Source organism: Hylobates moloch, unplaced genomic scaffold (assembly GCF_009828535.3).
Source record: "Hylobates moloch isolate HMO894 unplaced genomic scaffold, HMol_V3 SCAFFOLD_9, whole genome shotgun sequence".
Taxonomy (NCBI): Eukaryota; Metazoa; Chordata; class Mammalia; order Primates; family Hylobatidae; genus Hylobates; species Hylobates moloch.
The window spans coordinates 53,984,469-54,001,761 of NW_026652284.1; the positions used below are offsets into that span (position 1 = coordinate 53,984,469).

The window sequence follows — 17,293 nt, forward strand, 5'->3', positions numbered from 1 at the left end:
ATCTCTTTTTCATTTAATCCTCACTACAGCCTGGTGAGGCAGGAGATGTCCCCAAGGTCACCGTAAGAGATAACAAATGTCCCCAAAAGAGTTGCTGGGAATCAAATTTAAGTCTGCCTAACTGCAGAGTCCAGGAAATTCCTTATGGAGTTTCCTAAAAATCTGCTTTATCTTCTTCCATTTTTGTTCATTTTGTTTATTAAATTGTCTATCTTCATGGAAGGCCAGAGAACCTAATGCAAGGGATCTAAACTAAGGCCCACTGATAGACTTCAGAGATGTTTTATTGAGTGAACGGCTGCTGAAACAAACAGACAACCATGACGAAACACTGTTTGTGCAGCATGTCAAATCAAATAGACACAAGTGCATGATGTAAAATCAAAGTGAAACATCAAAATGATGAGCATTGTGTGCCACATTACTTAACAGCCTAAATCTGACAAATGCTGCGTGCAAGGCCTTTTTATCCCCATGTCTCCTTGCCTTCTATCTGCTGGAAGTCTTGCAAAAAATAAATAAAATTGTAAATAAAATAAAATAGAATCTTCCTTTCCTTTAGATCCCAAACAAGTCTTGAGATTCAGCCTATCTTCAAGATACCCAATACAACAGTAAGAAAGAATGTATACTGGTTCCTTTGATTTAATACTTGGCATTCCTTACAGCTTTTTGAGTAAAGGAAAGATTTTACATTCACTTATATTTGACTGTTAGTTGTAGCAACTTTTTATACCACATATCCTTGCCAACCTCCCTAAAGTTACTTCATTTAATGCCCTCTTTATGGACTCATTTTGTATCATCTTTCTAAACAACTAAAATCCCGTATGTCCTCCCTACCATTCTGTGACTGTTTTATTCTCCAACATCTCCACTTTCCTAAGTATCATTTTTACAAGGTGAGAAAGACATATCCCAAATAACATTAGGATTTTTACAAATTGAAAAATAATTACCTCATTCTATTTGATAGCATTATTCATAAATCTCAACACAGCTTAAACATTCATATCTCCCCTACAGACTTACATCTTAAAATATATGAAAATGCTATCTTCTGATCTAATAAGGAGAGGCTTTGGATTTCTGTGTTTACTTCTAACATTGACTGGAAACAGAAATGTCACTTAACCTTTCTATCTCAGTTTACTTATCTGCAAAATATTTGTACAATTTATGTTTAAAGAACCCTAAAGGCCAAAACTAAGAATTCAAATGACATGTCGATTATTTTGACTCTTTGTACACTTTTTGGCACTGCTAAGCATTCTTTTTCTTGCTGTAGAAAAACAGCAGGTTTTTATCATAGAGCTATAAAATAGTCCTTGGCACATTTTCAAACTTGTATGTATATAAAATATCTAGATAGGAGACAGTTCTTTCTCTATTCATATCTACAAATTTTGAAAAATATATCTTTTATGAGATCTAACTTAATTCTTGAGGAATTTCAAATATTAGGACTGATTAGAAAAGATTCACAGGTCAGATGAAAATATGCTTTAAAAGAGGTGTATGGATATTCTATTTGTAGAATTACTGCAAGTATGTTTTAAATGCCTAGAGGAAATATAGAAAGATATGCACTAAAAGCTAGGATAGGGTGTTTTGAAATGATAGCATTATAAATGATGTTCTTTCCTCTCATAATCTCGAGTTTTAAAAAATAATATGGTACATTAGAATAAAAATGGAAAAAAAATACTTAATTGAAGGAAGTCTAGTCCCTGTCCAAACAAAGGTAAATCTGTGTTTGAAATTAAATTTGATAAATTAGTGGAATGACTTATGGAATACAGAACACAAACCAAGAGAATAAGTAACTTGTACTGTATCACTGATAGTAGTGCCATAATCAGGACTATGCAAAGCACAGCATGTTATCAAAGAGCCCCATTATTGTAAACACACAAGCACCACCCACAATCTCATACTTGGAACCAACATAAACCTGTTCTTGCCCCTTCTCTAAATGGATATATAGATAAATCATTATCACATCACCATTACCATAATTAGGGCAAAAACATACAAAGCACTTACTATGTGCCAGGCACTATTCCAAGCATTTAGATACTAATCTCACTGAATCCTCACAACCCCACTTCATTTTACAGATGAGGAAATTGAAGAATAGAGACATTCACTAACCTTCCCAAGGCCACTCGATCTGAGCTCGCATTTGAGCCCAGGCAGTCTCACTCCAGAGCCCATGCTCATAACTGCCACACCATGCTGCCTCTGAATGAACTGGATAGATGAACACTATAAACTGCAGAAGTACTAACTATAAACTCTGAAGAAGTCATGCTGGACTGGGAATATCAAAGCAACTTGTCTCTCTAGATGTATGAGATCTGGCAGATTCTGAAGACCTCTGTACGCCAAAAGTCAGGTGCAGGATATCAGTTGCCAAAGGCAATGCTGGGGACACTGTAAGTCTAGAAGACCAAGTTGACTGCAAAGTCCTATTTCCTCTCTGCTCATTTTTTGTCTCCTCTTAACCCACTCATCTGGAGCCCAGGTTTAAATGTTCTCATTAGGGAAATGCAAATCCAAACCACAATAGGACACTACTTCACACACCCATTGGGATGGCTATAGTTTAAAAAAAAAAAAGTCATAAAGACATGGCAAATTGGAACCCTCATACATTCTCGTGGGAATGTAAAATGTGCAGTTGCTATGGAAAATAGTTTACCAGTTCATCAAAAAATTAAACACAGAATTACCACTTGACCCAGCAGTTTCACTTCTAGATATATACCCAAGAGAAATGAAAACTGGGGTTCACACAAAAACTTGTAGGTAAATGTTTACAGCAGCATTATTCCTAATAGAAAGTGGAAATAACCCAAAGGTCCCGATGAATAAATAAAATGTGGTATGTCCCCACAATGGAGTGTTTTACAGTCGTACAAAGGAATGAAGTATAATTACATGCTACAACATGAATGAACTTACCTTATACTAAGTGAAAGCAGCTAGATACAAAAGAGTATATACTCTATGATTCCATTTAGACAAAATATCCAGAATAGGCAAACCCATAGAGACAGAAAGTAGATTAGTGGTTGCCAGGAGCTGGGAGGATGGAGTTTGAGGAGTAATTGTTAATAGGTATGGGGTTTCTTTTAGGAGTGATAGATATGTTTTGAAATTAGACCATGGTGATGGCTGTACAACACTGTGAATGTACTAAATGCACAATGAATTGTATACTTTAAAATAGTTAATCTTGTGTTATGTAAATTTTATTTCAATACAAATCATTTTTTTTTTAAATGTTGATACTCCCTAGGGTTCTATTTTGTTTCTCACTGACAAGACAGTTTTTGTAGGTGATCTCACCTCCTCTCATTCACATTCTTGGCAGACTCCCACAAACTAGCCTACCAAATTTTGTAAAGAGAAGTGTAAAAGACCTCCCTTTTACATTCTAGGATGTTACTGACCTGGTCTTCTTCCTACTCTTGTCTAATTGCTAGGGGGGTATGTGAATTACATTAATAATTCAACATATACTTATTAAAAGCCTACTAGGATGGAGTTTTAGTTTCTAGAGATGGAGAACTGCCCTCAGGAAACTATCAATCAAGTAAGTACACACACACACACACACACACACAACAAATGAGATGAGCTAGGAAGAAAAATAAAGCATGGTATAGAAAAAGCGTAACAGGGGCTCCTTTAGGAGGTGACATTTGAACACAGATTTGAATACAGTGAGAATTCTAGGCATGGAAATGCCAGAAAGAAAAAGTGCTCTAAGCAAATAAGACAGCAAGTGCAAAGGCCCTGCAGAAATAACATGTTGGTTGGTCAATTTTTGAGAAAGGGCAAGTGTTCCTTGTGCCTGACAAGCCCTGAGTCAAGGAATGATTAGTATGAAACTAGGTCTGAGAAGTCACCAGGCAGCAAATCAGAACTTAATTCCACATGATGGAAGCCACTGGAAAGTTTTAAGCAGGAAAGTGGCACAATCTGACATGATTTAAAAGGATCTTGTTGCTATTTACCCGAGCAGAGGCAAGAAGAGAGTAGCTGACAAGCCATTCCATGGTGCAGGAAAAGTCATCTCTAAAAATAGGAGACTGAACTGCCCAAGAAAATACAGGATTGCAGGCAGTGCTACAATTTCACTTAAGGATTGTGGTCATTATATCAAGGTGGACTAGTCAGCATAGATGCTTTTCTGTAGCTTCCTAGGAGCAACTGCAGCAGAGTCAGAGGAGCTGGAATTAACCAGTTACAGTTTTGCCAAGCATCGCTGCTCATTCCAACTGGGAGGTAGTAGAACACACAGGAATTAGGTAGCCATAGGACTAGTGAAAAATGGGTGATCAACTCTAGTGAAAAGCAGCCACGCTGAACCTGGCAGGTGAGGAAAGGGTGCACCCAGCCTGGAGGTTCTGCTCAAAGTCTTCAGGTGCTAAAGGACACTACCCTATTTCCTGCCCTCCCACTAGATGTGGGTGGTCCGACAGTGTGTGGCAGAAGCAGTAAGATGTGCCTCCCTTGTGGTGGCTGACAAGCAAAGCAGTGCTGGAAGTGTTCCCACTTTGTAACTGTGAAGAAGGGTCCCTGGCAAGGTGACCTGGAGGCCTCTTCTTCCAGTGTGCTGCCACTGTGTTCCCCTGGGTGCTGCAGCAGGCCTGTCTGAGAGGTAAATGGCAGCACTGTGGAAACCAGCAGAATTGCGGAGTGATGCTGCAGGAATGTGGCGGGGGGGGCGGGAGGGTGGGTTCCTTGCAGCAGTATTTCTCAAGTGGGTCCCACATAGAAAACATTGCAGTCCTCCTAATGGGGTCTAGAAACACTTAGTAAAAAGCAGATTCAGGGCTGACCAAAGGGATTCAGGATGGAGTCCAGGAATGTGCACATTATCTAACAGCCTAGGTGGTTTGTACACATGCTACAGATTGAGAAGGGCCTCCTCACAGGGGCCTTCTTCCCTGTTTGTGAATACAAAGGCTTCTGATTCCTAAATATCAACTTTGTACTCATCTGCCTTACAGAGTGCTCTTCCTGTCTTTAACAGGATTTTAGTTAATTCTCTCACTGTTTGTTTCATAAGAAAAAATTAGGATTTTCCTATTATTTCCAGAATTTGTTTTTCCTATTTCTTTCCACAATTTATTTTACTAATTTTGTTGATCCAAACTTCCAAAAGAATACTAAATAGCAGCTGATAAAGAATATTCTTATTTCTTACTTGAATGGGAACACAGCTAGTATATACTCATTAAACCTTGTTTAAAAAAAAAAAAACAAACACTGACAGTGTGGACAGAGAAAACTATTTTTATGTTTAGAATAAGATCTACTGGATTTAAGTTCCAGCTACTAGATCTATAAAGACTTTGGGCAAGAAGCCTTATGTTCTCTAAGAGCCATCAGTAATAAGAACAATTTTGTCTGCATCAACTTTCAACTTTATTCAGGTGACAAACCAGTTGAAAATTATTATACTTTTCATGAAATATAGCATATCTGTGTACTGAGGGACAATTTTCGAATAGATATATATGTTCACACATATACTATGCAATTCAAAAACATACAATTTTTTTTTAAATATAAATTTTTTTTTTTTTTTTGAAACAGGGTCTCGTTCTGTCACCCAGGCTGGAGTGCAGAGCATGACTATGGTTAACTGCGGCCTCAACCTGCTAGGCTCAAGCAATCCTCCCATCTGAGTCTCTCGAGTAGCTGGAACCACAAGCATGTGCCATCATGCCTGGCTAATTTTTTTTTTTTTTTTTTTTGTAGAGACAGGCACTCCCTATGTTGCCTAGGCTGGTCTTGAATTCCTGGGCTAAAGCAATCCTCCCAACTCAGGCTCCCAAAGTGCTGAGGTTATAGGCATGAGCCACTGTGCCCAGACACTTTTAACTTTTCAATATATATTCACTAAATACTGCATGCTAGTAATCTAATAGCAGAATCTTAAGTACTAAAAAACTTATGGAAAATATGGCTTATTGTTTCTTTGAGTTGTAAGAATATTCTTATTATTTAATTCCAGCAGCAGATATCATCTTTGGTTAAGGGTTCTCTGAGAATGCACTTTGAAAACAACTGGTGTAGAAAATCTCTCAAGTCCTTCCCACCAACAAAAGGATTCATGAAATGAGGTCTAGAAAATACTTATAAAACTTCTATCTCTCCATTATTTTAAGTCCACAAGCATATGTTTTTGAAAAGTTTGTTAAAAGTATAAAAAAGCATGAAAGTATAAAAGATACAAACATACTGGATTTTTTAAAAGAGGGTTTACACTCTTTTTAGATAAATTAATTTTATAATGTCTATAATAAAAGATTCAAATGGATGATTACGTTTGCACTAAAATCTTCCAAGAAGTTTAAAAACTGTTTGCTTTATTACAACGTCCAGCCCAGGCATCTACTCCAGTGCTTTTGCTGATCAGAATTAACTATCAACTTTGGATGTTTGCCCACTTCACATACTCCCAAAAGTAACATGGAGACATTACATCAGCGGTATTGCAGAAAGATTAATGTGCTTTGTTTGGAGATGCAAACTAATTATACTTACTGCATACTTCTAGTATTCTGTCTCTTTCACTCAAATCTAAATGAATTTAGTCATACATCTGCATATAGTTTAATGATAACAATAATGTGTAGTTAATAGATACTCACTGGAACATAAAAACTTTACTTGGCATTTTCCCAGCTAATTGTTTTTACAGCTTGACTTCACTTTATATATTAGGTGCATTCATAAAAAGGTTTACATAAAGTAAATATTTTCATACTAAATCCCATTTTCCCACTGTTGCCCAATATTAAATCTTGAGTTATATTTCTACAGGAAAATGCTGGCTCCAACACATCATAAAAATTATAATTAAAAATCTAAACATATATGCCAAGGAATAGGTATGTTTAATACATTATTTTACAAAACACTTTATCCTCTCACCTGTGATAAGAATTAATCTAAAAGATAATCATTTTGTTTCACAGTCTCACAATCATTAGAAGGACACGTATGTTTTTAAAAAAATTGCAGGGTTTTAAAGTAGCTTCATAGAAACTAAAAGTAGAAATATAATTTATTAGCTGGAACTGCCACATGGAGATGTCCTGTCAGATTTTAGGCAATGCAAGTAGTCTCAGATTATTGACAGTAATCATTTAAGGGTCTTAGAAATTTCTTCGGCTATGAGTAACACACTTTGGGGGGTTCATTACAATCCAAACCAGATGATTTACTGAAATTACACAGATGCTCTGGAGCCAATACCACTGTCTGACACGAAGCACACTTTTCTTTTTTGAGGCAGGGTCTCCCTCTGTCACCCAGGCTGACGTGTAGTCGTGCGATTATGCCTCACTGCAGCCTCAACTTCCAAGGCTCAAGCAATCCTCCCAAGTAACAGGGACCACAGGCGTGCACTACCACACCTGGCTAATTTTTTTTTATTTTTATGTTTTATAGAGATGCTTTTCAGAGAAATAGGAAAAAGAACTTTGCTCAACTACCTGGATCCTTTCATACTGTTTAATATTAAAAGTGTAAAAAAAAGCAACATTTGCTAAAATAGTACAGTACTTGGAACTTTTAGAAAACTCTTCCATTTTTAAAGTACCTTGGATTAACGTTAAATAATTTATAATTTTCAGTCATTTTAAATTAATTTGTAAAATTTTCCCTGCACAAATCCTCTGGGGAATGCACTATGTGGATTTCAATTACCTATGCTCTCCTTTTCCTGCATTGCTGCAGATACGCAAGGTATGCTTTTACATCAGTTAGTCAGTGTGAACTGTGACTCTTATTCCAGGATGCACACTAAGCTGAGAACCATCCAATCCTCTTTATCTTTGCCATGTACCCCGAGGTAAAACACAGCAACAAATAAGGGAGATGATATTGGTAAAGAGACAATGTTGATATCCAGTCTGACCACCACACATAGGAAGAGGCTGAAGTAATACTTAGAGCTTTGAAAGGGCTAACAGTTTTGGCCTCGGGTTATGATGGTTTATTCCTGTTCACAATACAGCTACGTGTATTTTAGTCACACTAAATACAAAGTGTGGCCAAAGACATTCTTTTCTGTGGACAAAATAGTTTTTGAAGATATTCTGAAATAAGTCAGTCATCATGACATCCTACTATTCCCAAAGAGTGGATGTTTACATGAGTTAGTGTAGCATAGCAGAAAAAGCACGAGCTTTGATGACATATTACTCCCAGGATGGAGGGCCAGCTCAGCCCTTTACTAGCTGTGTCACCCTGTGCAAGATACATGCTGTGTCAGAACATAGTAGCCCCAGGAAATCAGAGTTGTTGGCCTCTTCCCCTCTTGGCAACTAATCCATCAGCCTTCTTTGATATTCTACAATGTTTCTATGAAGCTTCAGCATCTCTAAACCTTTTGGTTATTCCCTGTAAAGAATACCCTTAGCTGTGGTTATGCTGGCAGAATCTCTAGACTTTCATTTCATATGCTCAGCGGCACCCCTAGTTTCCCATTAGTGCTTGTACCATACCCGGGAGAACATCACTTCATGCCTGTCTAGGAGACTTGATATTTGGTTCATTGGTCACTCAAGAATGCCAATCTAGGCCAGGCACAGTGGCTCACACCTATAATCCCAGCACTTTAGGAGGCCAAGGCAGGAGGATCACTTGAGGCCAGGAGTTTGAGACCAGCCTGAACAAAATAGCAAGACTGTCTCTACAAAAAACATAAAAAATTATCTGGGCATGGTGGTATGCCTTGTAGTCCCAGCTACTCAGGAGCGGAGGCAGGAGCATTGCTTGAGCCCAGAATTCAAGGGTACAGTGAGCTCAGCATCAAATGTACCCTTGTGGTTTGAGTACCACTGCACTCCAGCCTGGGCAATAGAGTGAGACCTCATCTATAAAAAAAAAAAAAAAGAGGAATAAAAAAAGAACACCAGTGCAGTTCAAAACACCAAGCAGTGTGCAGAAGATAAGCTGATAAATTCAGATATTATAAAAACCAGTAGAAATCAACTAAATAAACCTCTGGAAGAATTTAATGTAAAATAATAAATAACATTACTACAATTTTTAAAAAATCTCTTTGTCTTATGTAAAGGCCATTTATTTACATGTTTGGGGTTCTGTTCTACACAGACTGTTCTGAATAGACTGTTCTGTGACCTGTCAGTCAATTACAGTACAGGAGTCTAGTAACTCATTTATCTTTAAAGAAGTGCATCTTGACCAGAGAACATGAGAATGTCAACAAATCATAAGGAAATAAATAAAGCAAGTTGATCAAGGTCCTTGTAACTGAAGCCAAGAAAAAGCCTGGGAAATTAATGAATAATAAGCTCCCAAGAAACTCAAACTGAGAAAAGCAGTAAGCCATGATGAGAATAATACCTGAGATGATTAAATATATAGTCCAAATATTACTGCCTACGATCCTAAATCTTACCCACCCGCAAAAGAGAACAGCCAAAGAGCTGAAGTTGCTCATTTTTATCTCAATGAGAGAGAGGAGGGATAAGGGGGAGGCAAGAAGGGGGGAGGAGAGGGAGGAAAGGAGAGAGAGACAGCGCACGAACACGAGCAAGAGAACAAGGGCAAAAAATACTTGCTGATAGTAGGTATGATATTAAGAACATTGTATTATATTGCATTAGAAATATAGACTATTGAAAGCCGACATAAAGAACTGATTTGGATTTAGAAAAGATCAGAAGATAAGATAGTTTTATTTCCATTTTAAAATGAATATGTAAACAACTATTAAGTTCAGTACATTAAAAAAAAAAAAGTCTTGCTGCCTTTATTGATTTGGAGAAAGCCTGCCACATACTCTTACAAAGACAGGATGTCAAGCAAACCAATAAGTCATTCAAACCCAGTGTATATAAGGTTCCTTAAGTATCTGAGGAAACAACATGGAGAATTCTGAAAATCTGAGACCCACATGGGAGTAAAGAAAGAATGCATCTTAAGCAAATTTTACTTATTGTTCTCTTTGTTATCCTGAAAAATTAACTCAAGAAAACAAAAAAAGGTTTGCAAATAAGACCACATAATCCTATTTGCAGAAGATGACACTTCTTATGAGACTTAGAAACCTGCAATACAATCTGAGCTTATAAGACTGAGAACTCCAAAGCAGGAGAGTGATCAAGACTGACAAGAGTACGACCATGGTGATCTCTCAGGAAGCTAAAATCACCCCAGTTATGCATAAGAAATTCTGGCCAGAAACTGAACACTTCAGAGCTGGTGAACTCATGATAAAATCAAACAGATGAAGAGCTAAACTTATAATCTTAGTTGTCACTTGACTCTTGTTTTATCAAAATGTAATTCTAATATAATCAAAATAAGTATATCTTGTTACTACTCAAATTTAGAAAGGCCAGACTCCCCTGCAAATGCTTGAGAACCCTGTATTAGACCTCATAGTTCTCAACAAAGGGAAAAGTTTAGAGTAAATGATACGCATGCTATTCCAGGAATAGTGTTCTAGGAAGGCTACAAAAGGGACGATTTCTGCTTATACACAGGGAAAAAGGGAGTCGTATTCACTGCAGCCCTAGTCTACAGTATCTAGAGTGATACCTAGCACTGAAAAGGAGTCCACTACATATTTGTTAAATGAAGGAGAGGTTATAGCTAACAATTACTGAGTGGTTTACTATATGCTGGCACTGAGCATGCAGTAACTCATCTAATCCTCGCAATAGCCTGATAAGGCAAATACATATTGTTATCATTTCCATTTTACAGTTGAGGAAACTGAAAAACAGAGAAGATAAGTTGCTTGGCCTAGGTGGAGCCAGGTTTCAAATGAAGATAGAGTGGCTCCACAGCACCCCCTAACCTCAATACTACATTACTATATTCCTCTCAACTTAAAAGTGAATGATTGCAAGGGAGAGACAAGACCAGCAAGGGCCAGGTTCTGCTATGTGGGAGTAAAGCAATCAGGGCTAGCAGAAGGCCAAGTTCAAAGTGAAAGGATGCATGTGAGATCCGGACGGGGAAGTGCTGGGAGTGAATGCACTTTGTGACTATAGACTCCAAGTACCTCTTAACATTGGGCATGAACTGACCTTGAGGCAGCTACATGATGAGGATGGGCTAGATCAGTGGTTTCATCTTTGCCTATATACTGGAAGTACATGAGGAGCTTTAAAAAATACTGAGGACAAGTCAGTAAGAAAAAGACCACTGAGGCCGGGCACGGTGGCTCATGCTTGTAATCCCAACACTTTGGGAGGCCGAGGCAGCTGGATCACCTGAGGCCAGGAGTTCAAGACCAGTCTGGACAACATGGTGAAACCCCATCTCTACTAAAAATACAAAAATTAGCCAGGCATGGTGGTGGGTGCCTGTAATCGCAGCTACTCAGGAGGCTGAGGCAGAACTGCTTGATCCCAAGAGGCAGAAGTTGCAGTGAGCCGAGATCATGCCACGGAACTCCAGCCTGAGGGACAAAGCGAGACTCCATCTCAAAAAAAAAGAAAGACTACTGAATCAACACAAAAAATAGCACATGTTATACACTTACAGACCACAGAAAAGGAAATATAAATACTTTATGCATATGAGAAGATGTTTGACCTCATTTATAATTAAAGAAATGCAAATTAAAATGCCAAAGAGGTATCATTCTTCACCTAATTATATTGGTAAAAAACTCCAAAACATTCAAAACAGCCTCATCTCTACTCTAGATTATTGTAATAACCTCCCAACTGCTCTCTTAATCAGCAAAATGGCTCTTTTTTTTTTTTTTGCTCAAAACCTGCGTTGGCCAGTGTGGGCAGATCACGAGGTCAAGAGATTGAGACCATCCTGGCCAACATGGTGAAATCCTGTCTCCACTAAAAATAAAAGAATTAGCTGGGTGTGGTGGTGCACACCTGTAATCCCAGCTCCTTGGGAGGCTGAGGCAGGAGAATCATTTGAACCCGGGAGGCAGAAGACATAGTAAGCTGAGATCGCGCCACTGCACTCCAGCCTGGCGACAGAGTGAGACACCATCTCAAAAAAAGTAAAAAATAAAAAAACCTACATTGGTTTTGCATTTCATTCAGAGTAGTAGCCAGAATCTTTACAATGGCCTACAAGGCCTTACATAAATCTGGCTCCCAGTCACATCTCTGGCTTCTTCTTATACCACTCACCTCTTCACTTACTCTTCTCTAGCCACACTAGTCTCCTTTCTGCTCCTCAAACTCACCATATAAGCCTCCACGTTAGGGCCTTTACAATGGCTGATCTCCTGCTTCTCCCCCAGACATCCTCAAGGCTCATTCTCTCACCTTCTTAAAGTCTTAGCTCAAATCTCACCTCTTAGTAAGACCTCTCTAATTCAAATTGTGATTCCCATCCCTTTACTCAAATAGGGCTCTACTCTTCCTATATAAGCACTTTTCACTTTCTAATCTACTATACAATGTACTTGTATTTATTTTTTATTTTCTATCTCCTCCAACTAGAATGTAAATTTCATGAGGACAGAAATGTCTGTTGATGTACTCCAAGTACCCACAAGAATGTCTCACCACGTGTATGTATAAAGATATATTCTGCAACACTGATAACATCAGAAGATTCAAAACAACTAAATGTCCATGAATACAGGACTAAGAAGTTAAATAAATTACAGAGAAATCACACAGTGGGATACTAAACCGTTCTTAAATAAATAAAGCAGTAACCCTATGTCCAGTATGGCCAAGTAAACTCTCACTGAACTGATTCTCCTGCAGGAAACAATAAATTCGGAACAAACTGTAAAAAACAATCATCTAAAGGTACCAAAAAGTCAATGAAACAGGTGGACACTGGAGGCGAGTTAACATCTGGAAAAAAAGAACAGCATAGGATGCATTTCTCTCCCTTTTTTTCTTTTAATAGCTTGAATTTGAAGGCAAGCCCATCTATTCCATGTGAAATAGCTAAAATGCCACTGGAAAATAGTCTTACTGGTTTGAAGACCCAGCGATAAGGGCTCATATTCCACAGTCCCCGGAATATGGAGGAGGAAATATTAGAAATAAAAATCTGGGTGCGTTGGTGGTATAGTGGTGAGCATAGCTGCCTTCCAAGCAGTTGACCCGGGTTCGATTCCCGGCCAACGCAACACTAGTTTGGTCGGGCGCGGTGGCTCACGCCTGTAATCCCAGCACTTTGGGAGGCCGAGGTGGGCGGATCACGAGGTCAGGAGATCGAGACCATCCTGGTTAACACGGTGAAACCCCGTCTCTACTAAAAATACAAAAAATTAGCCGGGTGCAGTGGCGGGCGCCTGTAGTCCCAGCTACTCGGGAGGCTGAGGCAGGAGAATGGCGTGAACCCGGGAGGCGGAGCTTGCAGTGAGCCGAGATTGCACCTCTGCACTCCGGGCTGGGCGAAAGAGGGAGACCCCGTCTCAAAAAAAAAAAAAAAATCTGAGGCCAAGGGCGGTGGCTCATGCCTGTAATCCCAGCACTTTTGGAGGCCAAGGTGGGTGGATCATGAGGTCAGGAGTTTGAGACCAGCTTGGCCAATATGGTGAAACCTCATCTCTACTAAAAATAAAAAAATTAGCCAGGCGTGGTGGTAGGCAACTGTAATCCCAGCTACTCAGGAGGCTGAGGCAGAAGAATTGCTTGAACCCAGGAGGCAGAGGTTGCAGTGAGCCAAGACCACGCCACTGCACTCCAGCCTGAGCGACAGAGTAGGGCTCTGTCTAAATAAATAAATAAATAATCTGGAGAGAGAGGGAGCTTCATATTCTATGTATAAAACTGTTCGAATCTCCATCTGACCCCTGAACCACACACACACACACACACACACACACACACACACACACACACACACCTGGAACCAGTTCAAAGAAATTTAGCTACGAGATTAGAATTTGAGGTGCCTGTCACCCAGTGCAGGAAAAAGTTTTGTTGAGACCCCAGCCAACTACCTGCCTGCCTAAAAAATTTTTTTGGCCAGGCATAGTGGCTCACGCCTGTAATCCTAACACCTTTGGGAGGCCAAGGCAGGAAGATTGCTTGAACCCAGGAGTTAGAGACCAGGCTGGGCAACATAGCAAAACCCCATATCTATAAAGATACAAAAAATTAGCTGGGCATGGTAGCATGTGCCTATAGACCTAGCTACTCAGGAGGCGGAGGTGGGGGGATCACCTGAGCCTGGGAGGTAGAGGTTGCAGTGAGCCAAGATTGCACCACTGCACTCCAGCCTGGGTGACAGAGTGAGGGCCTATCTAAAACATACACACACACATACACACACACTTCACAGGAACATAACAGAATCTAGGTTCTACAACATATAATTTTACAATGTCCAGAATACAATCCAAAATTATTCAACATACGAAACAGGAAAAAATGATCCATTCTCAAGAGAAAAAAAAACTGTAAGCAGAAAACTACCCTGAAATAACCGAGATGTTAGAATTAGCAGCAAGGGGCCGGGTGTGGTGGCTCATGCCTGTAATCCCAGCACTTTGGTAGGCTGGGGTGGGTGGATCACTTGAGGCTATGAGTTCAAGACCAGCCTCACCAACATGGCAAAATCTTGTCTCTACTAAAAATAAAAGAATTAGCCGAGTGTGGTGGCACACAGCTGTAATCCCAGCTACTCAGGAGGCTGAGGCATGAGAATCGCTTGAACCTGGGAGGCAGAGGTTACAGTGAGCCAAGATCGTGCCACTGCACTCCAGCCTGGGTGACAGAGGAGACTCTGTATCCAAAAAAAAAAAAAAAGGAACTAGCAGCAAAGTTATACTATGTTCAAAGAGATCAAAGAAAATATGCTTTTAACGAATAAATGTATGGAGAATTTCAGCAGAGAACAGTAATTATAAAAAGTAGCCAAATTCTAGAATATGATATTCAAATTTAAAATTCACTGGATAGACATAATAGCCAAAAGGAGATGACCAAGGAATCAAGATTAATCAACAGAAATTATACTACCTATTAGAGAGAAAAAAAGAAGTTAAAAAAAATGAACTGAAGCTTAGGGATCTGTTAGACAATATTAAAAGGTCTAACAGAAGGAGAGGAGGAAAAAGGGGGAACAGAAAAATATTAGAAGACCTAAGACCCAAAAATTTCCTTTGGTAAAAGGCATATTTACGTATTCAAGAAGCTCAGTGAACTAGATCAATATAAAGAAAACCACACAAGATATGTTATAGTTTAACTGCTAAAAGCTAAAAAGACATATTATTTATGGGGAGCAACAATTCAAATGATGGATGACCTCTCAACAGAAAAAATCTGAGGCCAGGAGAGGGTGGAACAACATCTTTAAAGTCTTCATAAAGTGCTGAAAGTTAAAAAAAGAAAAAAAGAAAAGAAAAAGAAAAAACTGTCAACTCTGAATTCTATATTCAATGAAAATACCCTTCAAAACTGAAGGCAAAATAAAGATGTTTTCAGTAAACGAAAATTCAGAGAAATCATTGCCAGAAGACCTACACTACAAGAAATACTAAAGGATGTTCAAGCTGAAGAGAAGTAAAGCCAGACAGAAATCTGGATCTTCAGAGAAAACAAAAACAAAAACAAACACAAACACAAAAACAAAACAAAAAAAGGGAAATGATAGATATGTGGGCAAATAAATTCAAGACTTTTTCTCTTAATTTCTTTAAGATATAGACTAAAGCAAAAAATCATAACATTGTGGAAGTTATGCTCTATATAGATGTTATACAAATGACAACTATATATGGGCTGGGAGTTAAATAGACCTATATGGTTGCAGGGTTTCTAAAATTTTCATAATCAAGTTAGAAAAAATAATGCAGCTTCTTACATACTGACATGGAATGCTGTTTAAGGTATTTTTCAAAGGAAAAAAAAACAGATTTGGAATACTATTACAGAATGATACTTTCTTAAAGTAAATACATATACATATCCAGAGAATATCCTGAAAAGATAATACATGAAACTGGCAAGGGGTGGGGGCAAAATTGGGTAACTGGAATGCAGGGGTGGCATAATATTTACATTAATATTTGAATTTTTTATATTTTATACTGTATAAAATAAATACAAAAAATTAAATACCCACAAAAATCAAAAAGTAAAGGCTCTGAGAAGTTCTACAATAAGAAAACATTTAAATTTTCCTTGATCCAGCATTTTACAAACCTATATGACTATAGGAAACTGACTCCTCTCCCTTTTTCAAATAATAGCTGTTTCTGTCCCAACAGCAACTGGTATTGCTTACACCATATTAAAACACACTTATTTTTTTGAATCAATTTTTTACTAGAACCAACTAAATCTAGTAAGAATATAACTCAGGTCATCTGAAATATTCTTTTTTTTTTAAAAAAAAAAAAAAAAAGAGTCCATCAGAGTAACTTCAAATATAATTGCAATTTCACTGGCAGTCTAATAAAATTCCATCCACTAAAGTTCTAGACTTAATATTTTCCAAGACATTCTTAAATTCAGTCACTGTCCCATGCTTACTTGTTTTTAAAAACTCATTAGGTACCTCTGTTATTACTGTCCAAACTGAATGATATCAACTATTTCTGAAAACATAAAAAATTGCTTGTTGAACATGTAAATGATTCCATAAGAAGATGCCACAATATATTTTAGTTGCTAAAGATTAATATGAAATGATATCACATGACCTGAGTCATATTCTTACTAGATTTAGTTGGTACAAGTAGTAAAAAATTGATTTAAAAAAATGTGTTTTTTAATATGGTGTAAGCAATACCAGTCAGTGTTGGGATAGAAATAGTTGATTAATATGAAATGATATCAACTATTTCTGAAAACATAAAAAATTGCTTGTTGAACAAATGATTCCATAAGAAGATGCCACAATATATTTTAGTTGCTGAAGATTAATATGAAATATAACCATTATTTTGATACAAAAAAGAAAAACAAACCCACAAATTCTTGTTAAAGTTCAACAGATATTATTTAAATTGTAGTATCTTGTTTTTAACAATTTAACATTTAATAGTGAAAATTTTTTCTATGATACATTAATTTCACTGGTTCCTTTGAGTTTCTAAATCCACTTGACAATTTTCTTTAATAGTATATTTTATTCAATTTATCTTTGTACCTACACTAACAAAGGAAAAAGAATACAATTTGTGAATACCCAGAAATTCCTTAATCACGGAGATTGTATACAATTGTTTCTATGCTCTTTGAAGGGAGGACATGATCCTAGTTTCATTTGTGCTAACAAGGAGAATTTATACTAAAAGATCTGGGAGATGAATGAGATGCTAAAATGAAAGACA

General features: G+C 37.8%; 1 protein-coding gene and 1 non-coding gene across 14 annotated transcripts in view; one reads left to right on the forward strand and one right to left on the reverse strand.

Moving 5' to 3' along the window:
- The window catches only part of STAU2 (staufen double-stranded RNA binding protein 2), a 337,228-nt gene that overhangs the window by 201,633 nt on the left and 118,302 nt on the right, over positions 1–17,293 (reverse strand). The window lies entirely within an intron of this gene.
- On the forward strand, positions 13,060–13,131 carry TRNAG-UCC (transfer RNA glycine (anticodon UCC)). Its single transcript has one exon. It is a non-coding gene; the product is annotated as a tRNA-Gly (tRNA).